Source organism: Mercurialis annua, linkage group LG8, assembly GCF_937616625.2.
Source record: "Mercurialis annua linkage group LG8, ddMerAnnu1.2, whole genome shotgun sequence".
NCBI classification, from domain to species: Eukaryota; Viridiplantae; Streptophyta; class Magnoliopsida; order Malpighiales; family Euphorbiaceae; genus Mercurialis; species Mercurialis annua.
In genome coordinates, this window is record NC_065577.1 from 13,293,472 (window position 1) to 13,313,526 (window position 20,055).

Here is a 20,055-nt window from a genome sequence, read left to right on the forward strand (position 1 = left end):
GTCTCCTCATGTGAACATCGTCCCTTGATCAGTAGTTATGGACTCTGGTAACCCATGACGATGTACAATGTATTCCTTCAATAACTTGATCACCACTTCCTGCGTGGGATATTTCAAGGGTTTAGCCTCAATCCATTTTGTGAACTAGCAGGTGGCGATAATCACAAAAGTATGGCCATCAGATGAAGAAGGGTAAATTTTCCCTATCAAATCCACAGCCCATCCTCGGAACGGTCATGGCTTGATGATGGAGTGCAATTCTTTGGCCGGAACATGCTGAATAGGCCCACATCTTTGACATGCATCGCACCTTTCCATGTACCTGATGCAATCTTGTTCCATCTTAGGTCAATAGAACCTGTACTTGTGGATCAACCAACTCATTCTTGGTCCTGCCTGGTGGGCCCTCACTATCCCTCCAAGAATTATGATACTTATAGTAATCCTTCCCAACCATCTCCTCTGGTAGTGAAATTACGTGCCCCACACTCAAGGCGATCTGACCGTCTTTCAACAAGGCATCAAATATGTCATTGTCCTTAGTTAAATCGAAGGAATACTCCTTTTGAACTACTGTGGTCTTGTTCTTCTTGACAAAACCTGGTTTGCGTAAGCCCGAACACTCTAATGGTTTAGTGCCCAAGAATTCTGCCATGTTAATATCGTCCTATGAACTACTGTCTTCGGTGTCCGAGATCACTGCTATGTTCAATTGGTCCTTGTAGGAAGTCCCTTTGTATGCCCCTCGTCTCTATTCCTTTTCCTGGAAAAAATGCTCATAGCTCGTGACTCTATTCGTCAATTCGAATAGGTCTCAAAATTGGTGTCCTTCGAAGTGATCCCTCATGGCAAAGCTCATTCCTCTGACCACCATTTGTACGCAATCGGCCATGGATATCTTTGTTGAACACCTGGTTCTCAAATTCCTTAAATAGCCGACATATTTGTTTGCAAACTCATTTGGCAACTGGGAGATGCGGGCGAGATCCGCCAAAGTAACATCTAGGGGTGCTCTGTAAAACTCCTCATGGAATAAGACCTCCAATTCCTTCCAGGACTCCACAGAGTTCAGCGTTAGCCTTGATTACCATGTGAACGCCATTTTTGTCAATGAGCTCACAAACAAACTCAATTTCTAGAAATCGTGGGCTGCTGCCTCACCACAATGAGCCGAGAAACAGGCGACATGCTCGACTGTTGATTGCCCACGCTCTTCTTCAGAGAACAAGCTGAACTCTGGTACCTTGTATCCTCTTGGGAACATATATAACTTGTCTATCCAATCGGGATAAGGTTTCATTTACAAAGGGCAAGGTATCAGCCGTAAATCCACTCCGAGCTTCTTCAGCAGGTCCACCAACTGCCCCTGATTATATACTCTCGGCTCGCCTACTTCCGCAGGTTGGTGTTTGCCGACGTGTATGTCCTGGGTGTTGGCTCCAGAACCACTTCTTTGCAGCCTGGTCGCCCCCTAAGGAGCAGATGTGCTTGTACCCATTGGATCGCCTCTGCCTGTTGAATCAGCTTCAGGTCTAGTTAGGAGCTTGACGGACCCATACGTGTACCCTAACTTGCTGAGCTGTTGCACCTGTTCGGCTGAACTACCTAGATATCCAGATCTATTTGGTGTTTGATTCGGCCCTTCTACAACTCTGTTCAGCCACTGACAGTCTGGAAAAGAGCTTGCCCAAGTTTTCCATCCCCTTACTCAAGCCTTCCAAGTTATTCTGAATCTGTCTTTGGACCGATGCCTGATCTGACATGAGATTCTTCATAACCTCTGACATTTGATGCATGGCGCCATCAAACATCTGTTTATCCTCTCAGGTGATCTCACCCTTCATAGCCGAGCAATTTGTAATAACCTAAATTTTTGAGGTATTACGTGTAGTGCCACGAGGCATAATCGTAAAGATTAAAATAAGATAAAATAAGTTGGAAAGTCAGAGTTAATAATATTCACGTCAAGGTCCGTGAAATATTATTAATAAATGATCGTCAAGTTTCGTAAGTGTACGAAATCGTTTTAGAAGAAAGTTTGACGATTAGTTAATAATAAGGGTTAAAGTGCAAATTAGCCACTTAAGGGCTAAAGTGGACTTTTAACCACAAACTTCCGAAGGAAGTTATGTTTTACTCTATTTTCTCAAGATAAGAAAATAATATCGATAAAGTGGTTATCGATAGTTATTAATATGAAAATTGGACGAAAAAGTGAGAAAAAGTGCAAATTAGCTAAAAATGGAAATTTGAGCGTTTTTGGCCAAAATTGCCAAAATAAATTGTTGAAAAGTGATATTATAAGATATGATACTAATATTATTTATTTGGAAAATAAATAATACGGAATTCATCGAGAATCGAATAATTAAAGGATTAGTGGACTAAATTGGACGAAAGAAAAGTTAGAAAGTGAAGGTTAAGGAGGTGGCAACTTCAAGGACCTAAGTGGACCTTTAACCCACTTATTATCATCAATTATGAATGATTATTCATTCATTCAAAGCAAAATTTGCAGCAAAGGAAGGGAAGAACCCGTAACTCCCTTACCCCAAAATCAACAAATCTTTTAAACCCCATAACTTTCTCAATTTTGATCCGAATTTAGCGATTCTCGCGGCCACGGAACGAGGAAACGATTATCTACAGATCTATGGCTTCAGTTTGAGGTAAGAAAATCAAATTATGGTTAGGGTTTCAGAGTTTTCATTTCGGTTTGGTTGAGAAATTGAGGTTTTATGGTGTTTGATAATCATAGGTGTTTATTAGCTTCCATGGACCAATTTTGATGATGAATCTTGGAGCTAGACTCTTTGGATTTGAGGCTTCAATCAAGGTGAGGTTGCTGAAATTTAGTGGCTTTTGATTGAGGTATTTGTGTGATGCTTTAGAATATGAATTAGGCATTAAACATGAGCTCTATGTGTTTGAGGAATTGATTATAAGAAATAGTTTGTGTTAAGTGAGTTTGATTGAAATTGTTAAAGGTAAAAGGGGTAATAAGGTTGATGTTAAGAGATGAATTGATAGTGTTAGGCATGAGTTTTATGAGGATAGAGCTGAATATGAATTGTGTTAATTGATGAAAGTTTGATCGAAAATGAGATGATGATTTGGTATTGATATGCAATTCTTGTTCAAGTAAGTTTGAACAATTTTAAGTCTTGAATCATGTTTGATGTTAAGGGGTATAGGATGACTGGATTGTGTTGCTTCAGAATGTGTGTATCGATGAAATTTCATAGGCCTCGTTGCGTAATAAGTTTACGTAAACTAGTTATCGTTTTGCAGAAAATGTCTTGCAAAACAGCGATATTTCAAAGGCAATATCTCGGGCTGTATAAGTCCAAATCAAGTTCCGTTTGTTGATACGGAAACTTTTGGATGTTAACTATAATTGTCTAAGTTTGAGTTTTTGCTGAATCGAACTTTAGGATGTTCATTTTGGACAGAACATTTTGGTGTGCAGTCTGCCCTGCACTTGTAAACAGCTCCAAGGAAATAACTTATGAGCTTGTTTTCGACACCTTCGGGTGCGTTTCATGGTCCAAGACCTAAACGAAAGTTGTAGGCGACGTTCTAAACTTTAAGAATGTCAATTTCGTTTAGGGGTCGGACTATTTTAAGTAAGCGGTTTCGATAGCCGAAGTTGGCTAGAAACATAATTTTTGGTTAAGTTAATAATAGTTAGAATTTTATTAATTCTTGCTATTATTATATTTGCGTAGATCGGACGAGCGACTATCAAAAAAGGTTTGAGGCAAACGGATCGAGATATCGTCATAATTATTTGAAGAATTTGGATAGCAAGTGGTGAGTACACTTTAAATTACTCGTCAATATTCATAAAGCCACGTATTTTCATACGAAAGGCTTTACGAATATTTTTACGTTTGAATGTATTACATGTATGTTTAAACGTGTACTATGTTATATGTTTTGAAAACGATTATTTTCCGTACTGTGTTATTTTAAGAATAACATAAATAGATGAAAAGAACGTATATGCTTAAAATATTGGGGAAGGGTTAAGCAATATAAATCGTAATCAAATATCGAATAATATACGAGTATCGAACCAAATATGCATGAGAAAAGTATAGTACATTCCTATATGTACTATTATTCATATATTTATAAAGAAACATAGTACGTTCCTATACGTACTTTCAATTATAATAAATACCCATACGTGCGTGTGTTATAGATGTATGTTTGTAGATTGTAATGTGCATGTCATGGTCCATAAAGGATCAAGAAAACCCAACATAAGTCATCGAAATGATAAATACATGATATAAGAAAAGTGTACTCTGATATATTCAATAATAAGAACTGAGATACAAAGTGGAACTCGGTAGAATTATCCCGGGACCTGTATCTCATCCATTCTCGATGATAATCCTCGGAACTCATACGAAATAAAAAGTAGGTGCGATACATCGAGAATCAATACGAAACAAGATCGAGACACAATGTGAACAAACACTCCTATTAAATGTCAATAGGAATTATATGAATCGACAATCAAGTTCAAAAGACCTGTAGGGTGCAGAGTCCGAATGCAGACACGAAGGTAACTCGGTTGAACTATCTCGGGACCCGTGTCTAAGGAGTAACTCGGTTGAATTATCTCGGGACTCCTATCGATCGTTTGGGATTGAGAAATGGTACAAGTAACTCGGTTGAATTATCTCGGGACTGTACCATATGGTTATGGGTAACTCGGTTGAACTATCTCGGGACCCAACCATAAGGATCAAGTCACAAGAGACTTGCCAGTGATTTAATTCGATCTAGAATCATGATGATATAAACTAGAATTTAGAATTCGGTCGAAAAACTAAAGCAACAAAACGAGAAAAGAAAAATATCAAATTATAACAAGAAACAAAGATGGATATACTATGAAACGTTTATGAAGAATGAAATTAAATCAAGAATATACATAGTATGATTTGAAAAGAATATTTTCTATATAAAGATGAATTTTCAGCGGTTTTAACCCTTTATGTGGTATTGCGTGTAATTTAGTGAACTCACTCAGTTTTATACTGACCCCGTTGTTCCTCCCATTTTTCAGGGATAGTATGATATGATTTGAAGAGTCAAGCTTCCGAAGTTTTAATTCTCGGAAGTCATTTGCACGTGAAGTAAAAGAAGGTTTTCATTCTAGCGGTCCGCAGTAGTCTAGATGTTTTTGTCTATGTATTTGTATAACGCATCTTAACTCTGATGTTTTTGTAAAATGGGGTCACATGTATTTTGATATATGAAACATGATTTGATTTGCGAAAAATTTGCACAGGTTTTTAGGCTTGCTACGGGTTTCGGAGCTACCACTCCCATTCCCTAGCGCCGGTCGCGACTCATAAATTTGGGTCGTGACAAAGGTGGTATCAGAGCAATGGTTTAGTGTTCCTAGGCCATTGTTCTTTTGTGATTGGAGTATAGGAAAGAGTCAGTTACTTCCTAGGAACTACTGCGGATTATAGAGATTTCCAGTCATGTCTTTTGAACGTTATCATCTTTTTCATCGATTTTTCAAACGTTTTACGAAGACGTCCCCTTCTATATGTGCTATTAGGAGTCGAGTTAGATGTGTGTGCGAGCACAATATATGTTTGTGTTTACTCGAGTAAGCAATACGCTTTCAAGTATCTATAGTCTGCGAAGAGTTATATACTCTCGAGACTCATATGATGTATGAATATCGTTATGGACAGTGATTGAATTATAAATTGGTTGGATTGGATATTATACGAGTGATGTGATGTAACAAATAAGATATGTATGTTTGCAGCGCGATCACTCAGGAGAGTGATATGCTCACAGGTATGTAAGCCTGTGATAATTTATACGATACATGAAATTTATATATTGTAATCGATTGTTATGAATAGAAATAGTTTCTTATGATTCAATGATGCAAAGTTTGCTAAGTCTATGCTGAGCGAAATGCTCGCAAGACTTTAGAAAGGCGAGATAGTCGGATTTATAGGAAAGATAGATAAGGGAAAGAAGCTAAAAAGGGCTAGCACTATTAGTTTGTCGTCGGAACAAGGAAGTTCCAACTATGCAAGTTTCATACACTCGCTCTGTGATATGAGATGCTCGAGTAGCTGTCAAGAGAGGACATACATATGTCTTCGATGTGGACAACAAGGTTACCACGTGAAAGAATGCCCACATCCCGAGTAGTACGATACCACGGGCAACACGAAACAACCTTTTTCCTAAAGGACAGAGTTGTCGCGACGACTTCTAGTTAGACACAACCAGATATACGATGTAATCGAGACAAACATCATGAAGTCCAAAAACTAGAAGCTCGAAAGTGATCAGACCTTTTGAGCTAGCCTAGTGTAAACGCGAATGTTTAGGACGTGTCTTTTGAATGACGTCTGAATCAGGCGAATAGAGTTACATCTTTACATGTGTAAAGAATGTAAATAGTTGCGAACGATAGAAAGATAGTTAATAGATAGTGCAGAGTCGTATGTCGAGAGAAACTTACGTAAACCCCATTTTATGAATGGAAAGGTATTTGATCGAAATAAAATGTTTTGAAAAGACATAATTGTGCCCGGACACGATTCATAATGACATTGCATTGACACGAATAGAATTGCATCACTACATCCATATTGCATTCACTAGTAGGACATGCATCATATACATTGTGTGTCTGAAAAGAAAAGAGGAGTGTCATTGCAACTCTTGTGATGAGAGAAGTCATCACACCGGTGCACAATTATGACATGATTTGAGAAATGAAAGGTATCATGGTTTTAAGCGGATAAGTTTTTAAACGTAAGTAAGCTCAGACAGGGACTCTGTATATAGAGGCATAGGACAAGACTGATCATCTTGTTAGGCCTATATGAAAACATACGTATGTAACACGACAAGTATATAGAACGACGAGTAGTGTAATGCGAATCGCAATGTATCGAGATTTGAATTGTAAATCTTTAAAGCAGACTCGTATGTTGAATACGAAGACGTCGACGCTACTTTACACGTTTGTAAAGTAATAGCGACCGCGCTTAAAGTAAGAGCGAGAGTATCTCGAGAATGGGGGAATCGAACATAGAAGTTAGTTACAAAAGAGACGTGAACCCACGTGCAAGAAGATATTATTGTAGTCGATCGAAGAAGAAGGGATTGATTCATAATGATTATGAATCAAGCAGTAATAAGATGGTTAGGATTGTTAGCATAAGAAGTTACTCGATAAGTATATCGAGATGACCGTATAAACCTAATTGTAAAGTCAACAGTTAGTGAATAACTAATCAGAGTATCGCAGCGGAAGTGTGGAAGGAAGTGAATGATAAGGTTTGAACAAGGATTGGTTAAGTGATATTAGAAGATTATGAAAATTCGATGACGAATTTTTATAGGGGGGAAGATTGTAATAACCTAAATTTTTGAGGTATTACGTGTAGTGCCACGAGGCATAATCGTAAAGATTAAGAACGAGAAAATCAGATTAGGATTGGATAATCAGGACTTAGACCGAAGAGAGTCTATTGGAATTATCGTAGGATAATAATTTAAATGAAAAATTATTATGCGATAAATTGGATTTAATCGGGACAAAAATAGAATAAGATAAAATAAGTTGGAAAGTCAGAGTTAATAATATTCACGTCAAGGTCCGTGAAATATTATTAATAAATGATCGTCAAGTTTCGTAAGTGTACGAAATCGTTTTAGAAGAAAGTTTGACGATTAGTTAAGAATAAGGGTTAAAGTGCAAATTAGCAACTTAAGGGATAAAGTGGACTTTTAACCACAAACTTCTGAAGGAAGTTATGTTTTACTCTATTTTCTCAAGATAAGAAAATAATATCGATAAAGTGGTTATCGATAGTTATTAATATGAAAATTGGACGAAAAAGTGAGAAAAAGTGCAAATTAGCTCAAAATGGAAATTTGAGCGTTTTTGGCCAAAATTGCCAAAATAAATTGTTGAAAAGTGATATTATAAGATATGATACTAATATTATTTATTTGGAAAACAAATAATACGGAATTCATCGAGAATCGAATAATTAAAGGATTAGTGGACTAAATTGGACGAAAGAAAAGTTAGAAAGTGAAGGTTAAGGAGGTGGCAACTTCAAGGACCTAAGTGGACCTTTAACCCACTTATTATCATCAATTATGAATGATTATTCATTCATTCAAAGCAAAATTTGCAGCAAAGGAAGGGAAGAACCCGTAACTCCCTTACCCCAAAATCAACAAATCTTTTAAACCCCATAACTTTCTCAATTTTGATCCGAATTTAGCGATTCTCGCGGCCACGGAACGAGGAAACGATTATCTACAGATCTATGGCTTCAGTTTGAGGTAAGAAAATCAAATTATGGTTAGGGTTTCAGAGTTTTCATTTCGGTTTTGGTTGAGAAATTGAGGTTTTCAGGTGTTTGATAAACATAGGTGTTTATTAGCTTCCATGGACCAATTTTGATGATGAATCTTGGAGCTAGACTCTTTGGATTTGAGGCTTCAATCAAGGTGAGGTTGCTGAAATTTAGTGGCTTTTGATTGAGGTATTTGTGTGATGCTTTAGAATATGAATTAGGCATTAAACATGAGCTCTATGTGTTTGAGGAATTGATTATAAGAAATAGTTTGTGTTAAGTGAGTTTGATTGAAATTGTTAAAGGTAAAAGGGGTAATAAGGTTGATGTTAAGAGATGAATTGATAGTGTTAGGCATGAGTTTTATGAGGATAGAGCTGAATATGAATTGTGTTAATTGATGAAAGTTTGATCGAAAATGAGATGATGATTTGGTATTGATATGCAATTCTTGTTCAAGTAAGTTTGAACAATTTTAAGTCTTGAATCATGTTTGATGTTAAGGGGTATAGTATGACTGGATTGTGTTGCTTCAGAATGTGTGTATCGATGAAATTTCATAGGCCTCGTTGCGTAATAAGTTTACGTAAACTAGTTATCGTTTTGCAGAAAATGTCTTGCAAAACAGTGATATTTCAAAGGCAATATCTCGGGCTGTATAAGTCCAAATCAAGTTCCGTTTGTTGATACGGAAACTTTAGGATGTTAACTATAATTGTCTAAGTTTGAGTTTTTGCTGAATCGGACTTTTGGATGTTCATTTTGGACAGAACATTTTGGTGTGCAGTCTGCCCTGCACTTGTAAACAGCTCCAAGGAAATAACTTATGAGCTTGTTTTCGACACCTTCGGGTGCGTTTCATGGTCCGAGACCCAAACGAAAGTTGTAGGCGACGTTCTAAACTTTAAGAATGTCAATTTCGTTTAGGGGTCGGACTATTTTAAGTAAGCGGTTTCGATAGCCGAAGTTGGCTAGAAACATAATTTTTGGTTAAGTTAATAATAGTTAGAATTTTATTAATTCTTGCTATTATTATATTTGCGTAGATCGGACGAGCGACTATCGAAAAAGGTTTGAGGCAAACGGATCGAGACATCGTCATAATTATTTGAAGAATTTGGATAGCAAGTGGTGAGTACACTTTAAATTACTCGTCAATATTCATAAAGCCACGTATTTTCATACGAAAGGCTTTACGAATATTTTTACGTTTGAATGTATTACATGTATGTTTAAACGTGTACTATGTTATATGTTTTGAAAACGATTATTTTCCATACTGTGTTATTTTAAGAATAACATAAATAGATGAAAAGAACGTATATGCTTAAAATATTGGGGAAGGGTTAAGCAATATAAATCGTAATCAAATATCGAATAATATACGAGTATCGAACCAAATATGCATGAGAAAAGTATAGTACATTCCTATATGTACTATTATTCATATATTTATAAAGAAACATAGTACGTTCCTATACGTACTTTCAATTATAATAAATACCCATACGTGCGTGTGTTATAGATGTATGTTTGTAGATTGTAATGTGCATGTCATGGTCCATAAAGGATCAAGAAAACCCAACATAAGTCATCGAAATGATAAATACATGATATAAGAAAAGTGTACTCTGATATATTCAATAATAAGAACTGAGATACAAAGTGGAACTCGGTAGAATTATCCCGGGACCTGTATCTCATCCATTCTCGATGATAATCCTCGGAACTCATACGAAATAAAAAGTAGGTGCGATACATCGAGAATCAATACGAAACAAGATCGAGACACAATGTGAACAAACACTCCTATTAAATGTCAATAGGAATTATATGAATCGACAATCAAGTTCAAAAGACCTGGAGGGTGCAGAGTCCGAATGCAGACACGAAGGTAACTCGGTTGAACTATCTCGGGACCCGTGTCTAAGGAGTAACTCGGTTGAATTATCTCGGGACTCCTATCGATCGTTTGGGATTGAGAAATGGTACAAGTAACTCGGTTGAATTATCTCGGGACTGTACCATATGGTTATGGGTAACTCGGTTGAACTATCTCGGGACCCAACCATAAGGATCAAGTCACAAGAGACTTGCCAGTGATTTAATTCGATCTAGAATCATGATGATATAAACTAGAATTTAGAATCCGGTCGAAAAACTAAAGCAACAAAACGAGAAAAGAAAAATATCAAATTATAACAAGAAACAAAGATGGATATACTATGAAACGTTTATGAAGAATGAAATTAAATCAAGAATATACATAGTATGATTTGAAAAGAATATTTTCTATATAAAGATGAATTTTCAGCGGTTTTAACCCTTTATGTGGTATTGCGTGTAATTTAGTGAACTCACTCAGTTTTATACTGACCCCGTTGTTCCTCCCATTTTTCAGGGATAGTATGATATGATTTGAAGAGTCAAGCTTCCGAAGTTTTAATTCTCGGAAGTCATTTGCACGTGAAGTAAAAGAAGGTTTTCATTCTAGCGGTCCGCAGTAGTCTAGATGTTTTTGTCTATGTATTTGTATAATGCATCTTAACTCTGATGTTTTTGTAAAATGGGGTCACATGTATTTTGATATATGAAACATGATTTGATTTGCGAAAAATTTACACAGGTTTTTAGGCTTGCTACGGGTTTCGGAGCTACCACTCCCATTCCCTAGCGCCGGTCGCGACTCATAAATTTGGGTCGTGACACAATTGACATGTGATAAAGAAGGGCGAGATAGGGGAAGCTGTCGAGAGTAATCTCCGGAGTCATCGGTCACTTCAGCATCTTTGTCCGTCGGGACAGTCCTATCAGCTAAAAGAGTGTTCGTCCTCTTATTTGTCTAAGGTTGTTGTTTATCCTTGTCCATGATCTTTATTATGTCCGAATCGAAATCATCTATTACCTCGTTACCCTGCTTCACTTGTTGCCGGCGTATAGACCGAGCGTGCTAGGAATCGTCATTAAAGTCCGTATTTGTGCTAACCTTACACAAGTCCTCAGGGAAGTCGCCAAAAGATGTTCGCCTGAAAATATTTCTGACTCGAATCTTTGAATTTATAAGTGGGATCGATTTGAGGTTTGATGCTTTAACAAACTCAGGCAAGATTAATGTAAAAACTACTCCTAAGTTAAAATAATCTGGAGATTGCGGGTTAAAAAGCACTAGGTTTGGTTTTTGATTGATTGATTTGTTGTTTTAAGATTATGGATGCTTTGAGCTATTTATAGCTCTACAAGAATCAAGATTCCTAATATATTTCAAACTAATATTCTTAAAGAAGAATAGACCTAATGAGTTACAAACTCTTATTTTAAATTAGAAAACTAATCTAAGAGACTTTTGTTGGGTCTGATCCCCTAAATAAACCCATATGATGCTCTAACCCATATTATTTTTAGGCCGGTATAAACATATATATATAAAGAGAGAAAATTGGACCCAACACCACTGAACGCCTACTTATTCTCACACATATGGACTGACTCGTTTTATTGCAAAAAGGCGATGTACTTTGTATTCCTTTCATCTCTATGTTTCTATTTTATCTTTTTACTGTAAAAAAAGTTGAAATATATATTGTTAACACGAATTTCTTGTCCTGAAATTAAGAAGCAAGAAAATGATGCACAAATGTCAATTTTATTGAATTTAATCAAAAAGCGAGTACAATCTCTATTGGGTAATTTCTACACGTGTAGAAATTGAATCCTTTGATGCTTTCCTTCAAGATTTATGGATCAAGGGCTTTTGAAGCTTGTTCTTGAATCCGTTGTAGAATCTCCTTCGATTTGGTGAAGAAAATTGTTGAACCGTTGACGAGTGATGAACACGCCGTTTGAAGATTCAAATATGGAGGCTTCATTTGATATGTAGTCGCTTGGTTGAATCCTCGACGGGTGATGAACACGACGTATGAAGATTCGAATATGGAGGCTTGATTTGATGTAGTCGCTTGAAGAAATTATGCAGAGCTTCTTTATTGCTTTGTTTGCAGAATTTCCACGACTCGAGAGTGGTGTGTGTGTAGACTTGATTTGATATGTAGACTTGAATCCTTGACAGTTGATGAACACAACGTATGAAGATTTGATTTGGAGACTTGATTTGTTGTAGTCGTTTGGAGAAATTATGCAGAGCTTCTTTGTTGCTTTATTTGCAGAATTCCGACGACTTGAAAGTTTTGTGTGTGTAGTCGCTTGAAGAAATTATGCAGAGCTTCTATGTTGCTTTGTTTGCAGAATTCCGACGGCTAGAGAATTGTGTGTGTGTTTTGTTGTGAAGACACTCCTATTTATAAAGGGGTATAGAATATGTATTTATGCACATATCTCTATACTTGGAAAGAATAATTAATTTATTCTAATTAGTTAAATGAGAAACCAATGAGCTATAGCTCAAATGGTATAAGCGCTAGGCAGCAAACTGCTAGGTCGTGGGTTCAATTCCTCCCACAAGCGCTCCCCTCTCCCCAATTATCAAAAAAAAAAAAATTAGTTAAATGAGAATATTCACTTAACTAATAAAAAAAATAGCATATTCTTACAAGATTAGGCAAATATAATTTATTAACTTACCCAATTGATTTATTTAATATTATGTAGACTTTATTTAATATTAATTTTTTAATTATTAAATATATTTGAAAGTCCAATAATAATAAGCCCAATTTATTTTATGGGCTAAAATTTATGGGTCAACAAATGCCCCTTGAGACTTGTTCGCAATTTTTTTAAGAAGCAATATATTTCTTTTCCTTATGTATTTAGAGAAAAGAAGAATTCCATCACAAGCGACATTCTTGTTGAGACAGTATTTTTTATATAATCTCTATAAATAGAGAACCCATAGAAATATGAAATCTCACCTTAAGTAGGGATAGTTAATCACATAGAAGCTTTAGTATTTTTTTTCTTGAACTTTGAACTTTTTATTGAATTTAAATTTCGGTGAACCCAAAAGAACCATAAAATCACGTGTGTATGGGTAATTTTCTTCTCTCTTTTTTTTGTTTAACTTCCTCGTCCATGAACTTTCAATAAATATATGACGGCCTCTTTTCCTTCTTCCAAGTATATATTTTATATTGAAATTTGACTTCATGATTTGAAAGAAATCATTCAAACTTTACATTTGTTTGTCTTGTGCTATGTAGTGCTCCACGTGACAAGAAAAGAAAGCAAATTGAGGGTATTGACCAAAAGAACCATGGACAAGTTATGTGATGAATTTTAAGGTAATTAGGACTTCAACAAAATTGAGTTCGGCTACAGAGTTCCAAAATTGATTTTTTTTTTCAATCAATATTTTTGGTTCGGTGGTCATTATTTTCATCAATAATTTTGTTGCGCACGACTGGTAAAATTCCAATAGGAACATATTGTTGTCTTTCAATTCCATGCGAAATTTAACAGTCTGTTTGATTGATTTTTTTTTTTGAATATTTTAAATTTTTACTGCATCGACATCCTCGACTATAAATTTTTGAGACTTTCATCACTCTTCATATTTGGAGCGCTCTACATTTTAAGTTCGTAAAAGCTACACTTTGTTCTTCAAAATGGTCATCTTCAAGGAGACTGCATCTTCTACCTCGACAAATCTTCATATCTTAGACGATGAAGCTTCAAACGTGGAGGAGGGTACTACACTTGCGGTCTACACACCCGTCATCGGCCGCTATGCCCCCACTTGGTCTTCATCAAATGATGGTCTTCATCTTTCTTCTTGGAGTCTAGAGACGGCGCGAGACACTTATGGTTGCGACAATGCTATCACCAAATCTTCAAGGGTCACATTGCTACAATCTTCTCTTCATAAGACTTCATCTTCACACGACGTGCTACAACTTTTAAGGCATTGCATCCAAAATGGAGAGCTATCATGGGGGTCATCTTCTTCATTCTTCGTTGGAGCTACTTACACCGAACGCTATTGGGAATGGGCGGAGGATGTATTAGCAAGCAACGAGCACAATTTGACTTCATCTCATCTATATGCGCCTATCTTTGCTTCACTCTTCACTTATGATTTCAAGGAGAATGTCATGCGTGGATTTTGTGAGCATTGGGATTCTTCTACAAACACACTTTGTACTGCTAAAGGAGAAGAATCTATCTCTTTGTGGGACTTGAAGATGCTTGGCGGTCTTTCAATAGATGGTTCGTTTTATGATGAAGTCATCCCATCTGCAAATGAATTAAATGGGATTGATCGTGATGGCAAGCCTTCTCTACCCATAAGCTGCAAGTTCTTATTTCTCGCTTTTCATAAAGGCTGCAAGAAAATGGGTAACCATTACGAGATGACCATCAGCGATTGGATCAAATGTTGGTTTTGTGGCCCTTCAAGATATAGAGAGCCTCCAAAAAAAGATAATAAGAAAAGGAGTGCACGACCAAGGGAGACCTATAATCCTTCTGGTGTTATTGACAAATGCCAACGTCGGGCAAAAGGATGGTACAAGCCATTCTCTAATCTTCACGTCAAGGTTAGTGACCGAGAAGAAGTTTACTTGGCCGCCTTCATATCTTGTTGGCTTTGTAAATTTTTGCTTCCCGGAAAAGACGCAGGTTTAATTCGCCCAAGTACTTTCAAAGTTGCAAGTATGATGGCAACTTCTCGTCGTTTTTGCTTGGCAGTTCCAGTTCTAGCAAGCATTTATCATTGTCTACGAGGAATTTCAACTGCATCTGACTTCAAGACTTGTGCAGTTTCTTTTCCCACTCATTATGTTTATGGATGGCTTGCTCATCGATTTGAGACGCATTTTACTTCCAATCGCGAACGAGTTCCCTTGATGACCTCTTATGCTGGTGAGAGAATGGCTCGTTCTTTTGAAGATTTGGCTGCCCTTGCTCTATTTAGAAATCTGTCGCAGCTAACTATTCCTTCTTTCAATCCTTCAACAAAAAGAACGACATTAACTGATGATAAAGACTTGTCCCTTGGTTATTGGGAGTACCTTGCTAGTCTTAGATCGGGTTATTTGGTTTCACGCTTTGATCATGTCTACATATATGAACCATACAGTCCTCATCGATTCAGCAGACAATTCGGATTTTGCCAAGACATTCCCGGTGATCTTAAACAACACTTGGAGGGCTTGAATTTGGAGAAAATAGTTCGTCTTTGGCAATCCTGCACTAGATCTTCGACTCTAGCAAGAATAAAGCTTCATATTGTTCCTGACGATGGGAAAACTTTTGTCACCAAAGATTACTTTGATTGGTGGTCTAGAAAATGGCTAAAGACACCAGTAAAAGAATCAAGGCTAGTCATCAAATTGAAAACCAAGAATGCGGGAGAGAAGATTTTTGAAGCCGCCACCAATGAAATTGTTGATGTTGTGTCTACTTGTGCATCGATAGGAGCAACAAAGAAGCGCACAACACAAGCAAGGGCTTATGAAGTTTCTTTTGGAAGTCAAGCAGAAAAGAGGACTCCTTCAAAGAATAATGATTCTACTCATACATTTGAGGATGGCATCAAAGACATGGATCAAGACCGTCTGGATTTCGAAGGAACTGATCAAGTTGACTCTGACCGCCATTGGAGTAGGCAAAAGAAGACTAAGTTGTGGATTCCTGGGGATCCTAAGGATTTTGGTAGCATCACAAGTGGTTCATTTCCTCAATGCGACAAATTGGTAATGTTTATAATTTAACTTTGTCTTTATAAACTTTTTTTATTTACCATTTTACTCATCACTTCTCCTTTTTCTATTTTGAAGCTCGATCTCCATGATCTAAATTTTGAAAGCAATTGTGAAGAATATGGAGACATAGAAGATACAACACTCAGCTCTGAATCTTTCAAGTTGGTGGTAGAGCATTAGAAGATGGTCATCACACAAACTTCATACAACCCTCACATGCGATTCTAATTGATGACACTACTCCTTTAGAGGAGAATGCTTTGGAACAACAAAAGGAGGTCGCACCAAAGGATAAGCGTAACGCTTTTGAGAAGACTCAACTATGTGGTGCTGACATGTTTCTTTACTTTGAACGTCAAGTAGCCACTTTATCTTGGGAAGCGCTACAAAAAAGACTCATTACTACGCCTTTTTCAGAGATTCCTTCAATGGCCGAAGCTATATCTACTTTTCTTGATATGATGAAGAAGTATGAGAGTCTTGACACATCGATTCTAAAAGAACGCCTCAATAGTCTTCTTCAAAATATTAGAGAATTAAACAAGAAGAAATCTGAACTTCATTCTAGCATGTCAGTGATTGTTCGAGATAAAGAACTTGAGAGGCTTCAAGGAAAACTGGATGCTTTTATCAGTTGAGAATGAAGCTGCCAACAATCGTTCCACTTTGCAAACCAGGATTGATGAAGCCAAAGAGGAACTGAAAAAGCTCGAGTCGTCTTTAGAGGTGGTCGAGAAGAAGATTCAAGATAATCAAGGAAATGCTTCGAAGACCCGTCATGAGATTTCCCATGTTGAGGTTGCTTCAGTTCATGATCCACATGATGAAGCTAAGCTACAAGAGCTTGAAAGCTTATTGGAAGCGAACTTTGATGATTTTAACCATTTTCAATGGTCACCTTAGATCTTATTCTTTATTTTTGTCATTTGATGCATTTCCTTTATTTTGTCTTATGTTTATGTAATAAGACTCCTTTGATCTAATTTCAAAAAAAAAAAAGACTCCTTTGATCATTTAATAAGACTTATAATTCCTTCTTCATATTCTCTCTTTTATATTTATCTTATCAATGCACATGTCTTCTAATATATTAGAGTATTTTGAACAATTTTTTTTTTGAATGAATTTAATTTTTTTTATTGTGACTGAACTTGATATGATTCAAGTTGCCTACGTACTTTCTTGCGAAAGATCAAGTCAAACATAGTTCATCTTGATCAACAATCTTGTATGCACCATTAGAGTAAACTTCTTGAACCACATAAGGGCCATCCCAATTTGAAAGGAATTTGTTTCCCATTTGGCGTGAGATGATTATAGGTCTTCTTATTGCAAGAACTAAATCTCCAAGTTGAAAAGAGCGCGGGCGCACCTTCTTGCTAAAGGCCTTTGACATTCTAGCTTGATAACACTCCAATTTTTGTTGTGCTTCATCATCATTTACTTCTACCATAGTGACATGGTTGACGGTTGCATTCTCCATTTCTTCATTTCTCAAAGTTGAATGAGGCTTCTGACAAGTGATTACTACCGTATGTTGTTTTCCCTTTAGCACATCACCTGTTGATACTACCCACTCAGTGCACCTTTTCATGCGGGACGGGAACTTGCTGCATATGTCCTTCGAATCAACGACATAGTTTTTACTTTCTTTAGACTTTCACTTATTTGAAACTCAAAGACTTTTGTGCACTGAAGTTCTCTGAACTCGCCGATTGACATCTTTTTGGTCTCCAATCCTGTCAAAAACAGATACATAATTGGGAGGACTACCGAGGCGATTAAAAACTGAAGTTCTCGATGTAGACACTTCATTATCTTATTGCTCTTCAATTTCGTCAATGGTGATATGTTGTGCATTCTCCTTGCGAATTTTCAGGCGCAATGGCTGACAAGTATTGTATCCAAGACCGGCCTTAGAACCTATAGGCTGGCTTTTCTCTTTCCACACCCTTTGAGGTTTCTTCATACTTCCTTCATTTTCATAGTCATCACATGTTTCTTCCTTTGGTAGGAGAAAGGTATTCTTTTGTCCATACCCTGCTTTAGACAACAACTTATAAGCATTTGGATCAAATCCATTCGCTCTTTTATTCGGCAGAACACCATGCTTTACTATAGAAGGTTGTGATGGCTTTGGAGCTTCTTCTGAAAGAAGCTTGAAAACACTAGAAGATGCTAAACTTATAACTGAGAGAGTTAAATCTTGTAGGCCTTTGATCATCTTTTCTACTTCATGTGTATTCGGCGCTTGTACCCCCTTCTTGAATGCTTCATGAGGCGCACAAACAGGTGGGGAAGATGTGCATGCAGGGATATCAGCTTCCTTTCCATAATCTTCTTTGACATATGCTTCTTTACAAGATTCATCGTCATTTGTAGACGAGTCATTATAAAACTTTGCATCGGCGAAGTAAGACTCTGCCATTGTAAAAGGTTTAGAATCAGCATCTATCCTTTTCACTTGTCTATCTCGACAATACTTAAAACATTGATGAAGTGTGGACGAAACTACACCATTCTCATGTATCCACGGCCTTCCCAACAACATTTTGTAAGTAGTTCTTTCATCAATCACATGGAATAATGCATTTGACTCCATATCATCCATCGTCATTGCAAGCCTAATCTTTCCAAGAGTCTTTTGACCTCCTTGATTAAAGCCTTAAATTACCAAACGACTCTTAAAAAGATCATCCATGGGTATGCCCAACTCTTTCATGGTGTTTAGAGGTAAGATATTGACAGCAGATCCATCGTCTATCAAGATTCTATTGACCATTTGTTTTATAATAAAACCTTGAACAAATAGTGGACGGTTATGAGGCTTAGAACCAAGAAATAAGTCCTTGTCGGTAAAGCATATCTTGGCCGTGCAAGGATTAAAAGCGAGTTCTTTACCCTCAGATTTTGCCTCTTCTTCTATGTCATCATGATCTTCTTCGTCAACATGGTAGCATGGAAAACCTTCATCGAATTGTAGCAGTTTCTTTAGCAAAAACTCTTTGAGAGTTATGGGCACTCTTGGCTTTTGTGTGATGCCGCCTTCATTCTTTGTCAAAATCAACTTTTCTTTCACTACTTTTGAAGAGATTGATCTTTTAACAGTTTTAGTCTTTATCATCTTTGACCTAATTTGAGCCGCTTTAGGCACAACTGCCTTCTTTTTTCTTCCTTTCCGATGAGTAACAAGAGTCCATCCTTCATCAGAATTGTCTTTAATCTCTCCGTCTTTGTAATACCCCAAAATAATTAAGTATTTAATTGGACCATGTGTCCAGTTCTGATTCGCCAGGGTGGCGATATCGGAAATAATTTTCAAGAAATTAAAGTAACTATGCGGAATTTAACATCATATTCCAATTCTAAAGTTGGAATTTAAATGAAAAGGAAAAATGTCAAGAAAAGTCCCAAACTAGAGTTCAGGGACTAAAGTGGTAATTTAACCAGTTAAGTCCCGAAAAGGGAAATTATTTCGCCTAGATCCGCGAAATGTTTTATAGTATATGTGGTAAAAATTTCAGGTCAATCGGAGACCTTTTAAAATTTGGATGCGGATGTGTTTTGGGCTAAATCGCAATTTTTGAAAAGTTCAAGGACCAAAGTGTAAATTAGCCATTTGAGCTTCGAGAATAGCAATTAGAAGATTATTGATGGAAAATTAATAATTTTGGGTTAGTATTATTTATTAGATATAAATAATACGTATACAAATTGGTTAAATGGTTAATTGATTAAGCGAAGGACTAAATTGAACGAAAGAAAAGTTTAAAGGATTAGTTGTGACAAATAAACAAAACAAGGATTAAAATAGCAAGTTAACCATGATATAAGAAGTTATCATATGAATCAGATGGAATCATCGAGAAAGAAGGAGAAAAGGGTATCAGATAAGGAAAAAACGACGATCATCGTCGTTTCGCCGCCGTTTCGCCGTTCGGCGTCCGTTTCGGACGATTTTTGCGGCAAACTCTTCGGAATTGGAAGCTCTATCAATCCTAAACATCATATCAAGGTAATAT

The 20,055-nt window shown here is 36.7% G+C and overlaps 2 long non-coding RNA genes across 4 annotated transcripts; both read left to right on the top strand.

Moving 5' to 3' along the window:
* The first annotated feature begins 2,320 nt into the window (after window positions 1-2,320).
* LOC130014599 (uncharacterized) lies at window positions 2,321-5,919 on the top strand. Of its 2 annotated transcripts, XR_007634958.2 has the most exons (4): window positions 2,321-2,669; window positions 2,759-2,836; window positions 3,729-3,813; window positions 5,084-5,919. It is a non-coding gene; the product is annotated as an uncharacterized LOC130014599 (long non-coding RNA). The 2 variants fall into 2 exon arrangements; XR_007634961.2 differs by lacking the exon at window positions 3,729-3,813 and having other exon boundaries at window positions 2,336-2,669; window positions 5,084-5,299.
* Window positions 5,920-8,061: 2,142 nt separating this feature from the next.
* On the top strand, window positions 8,062-10,992 carry LOC126659450 (uncharacterized). Of its 2 annotated transcripts, XR_007634956.2 has the most exons (4): window positions 8,062-8,361; window positions 8,452-8,529; window positions 9,422-9,506; window positions 10,777-10,992. It is a non-coding gene; the product is annotated as an uncharacterized LOC126659450 (long non-coding RNA). The 2 variants fall into 2 exon arrangements; XR_007634960.2 differs by lacking the exon at window positions 9,422-9,506 and having other exon boundaries at window positions 8,073-8,361.
* The last annotated feature ends 9,063 nt before the right edge of the window (window positions 10,993-20,055 follow it).